The sequence below is a fragment of the Lucilia cuprina genome, chromosome 5, assembly GCF_022045245.1.
Source record: "Lucilia cuprina isolate Lc7/37 chromosome 5, ASM2204524v1, whole genome shotgun sequence".
Lineage (NCBI taxonomy): Eukaryota > Metazoa > Arthropoda > Insecta > Diptera > Calliphoridae > Lucilia > Lucilia cuprina.
This window is the reverse complement of record NC_060953.1, coordinates 53,230,837-53,232,417: the sequence shown is the minus strand read 5'-3', so window position 1 is coordinate 53,232,417 and position 1,581 is coordinate 53,230,837. Positions and strand designations below refer to the sequence as shown.

General features: G+C 28.7%; 1 protein-coding gene across 1 annotated transcript in view; it reads right to left on the bottom strand.

The window, feature by feature from the left end:
- Positions 1-1,581, bottom strand: part of LOC111677639 (Down syndrome cell adhesion molecule-like protein Dscam2) — a 72,060-nt gene that overhangs the window by 38,171 nt on the left and 32,308 nt on the right. The window lies entirely within an intron of this gene.

Genomic DNA, 1,581 nt, shown 5'->3' with positions numbered 1-1,581 from the left:
GAACTGAACTAGAACTGAACTAGAACTGAACTAGAACTGAACTAGAACTGAACTAGAACTGAACTAGAACTGAACTAGAACTGAACTAGAACTGAACTAGAACTAGTGCTGAACTTCAACATTGTGATCACTAGCAATAGATTAATTTCCCATCCCAAAATTCCCAACGTTATCTAAACAGAAAGAGAAGCGTTTTTATTATGTGCTTATATGAAAAGACACCCTAATCTACATACACACAGACATATACATTTACATACATACATTTTTTCTTTAAAAACCGCACTAAACATATGAACCTACAAGCAACTCCCGAGTTTATGTGAGTGTGAAAATCGACACAAAAACAAATGGTAAAAAATACTAAAAGAAATCAGAGAATAATTTGTATGACCAGCTAAAAGGGACAGTTTAGATTTCTTTTCCAATGCAAACAAATACATGCAATTTTTATCTATATAGGCCAAATGTACATACATTCATATGTATGTGTTTGCAGAGAAATATATGATTGTTTATATATACTTGTTCATACAAATGTATATGGAAATATATAGTGCAACCTGTAAATATGTGTTTATTGGTTTTTGTGTGGGAGTTTATGTACATTGTACAATATGTATATGAGAAACATTTGCAACAAACAGAAAAAATTACAACCATTTATGACATTTCAAAATGTCACAGAAGTTTCATAAAAAATTGAAAACATCCTTATTTACAGAAAAATAAAATGTGTTACAAAAACTAACAGATTTTTAAATAACACACTCGAAAACATACCCATACAAATATGTATGTACATTGTAAATTTATTAAACACGTAACGCATATTTTTGTATATACTTTAACCTATAAATAGGATGATACAAAAGCAGACATTTCAACCTAAAAACATTTAAGTAAAATTTTATCTTTACAGTCATTTGTAAACAAATGAAACCTGTTATTTTAAACTGGTATTCAAGTAGTTTTACAACACTTATTGTCTCACCCTTTTATATTTGAACTTTTTCAGTTTAGCTTACAAAAATATTTTTTTTATAAAAATCGTATGAATATGAAATTTCAACAAATGCTGTTATTGTTTCCTTTTTTGTATTTGTTTGCAACAAATGCTTTAAAAAATGCTAATTTCAGCAAAAAATTTTGAAAAAATAGTGAAACGAAATCTTTCTACAAATATTAACTTACCATAAATATTTAAACGTGCTGCATGTTGTACTCTACCAGCTCGATTTTCAGCAATACATGCATACTCGCCACCATCCTCTACCATTACATGTGTTATATTAACATGACTGATTACATCACCGTGAACGGTGATATACTGGCCCATCATAAATCTGTGTTAAATAAAATGAAATATAAGAAATAACCGAAATTTTAAATAAAATTGCACATATATTAAGGAGCATTTTAAAGTTAGTTGCAAAATGGAAATTAATATTTTAAAATCTAGAACTGAACTACAACTGAACTAGAACTGCACTAGAACTGAACTAGAACTGAACTAGAACTGAACTAGAACTGAACTAGAACTGAACTAGAACTGAACTAAAACTGAACTAGAACTGAACT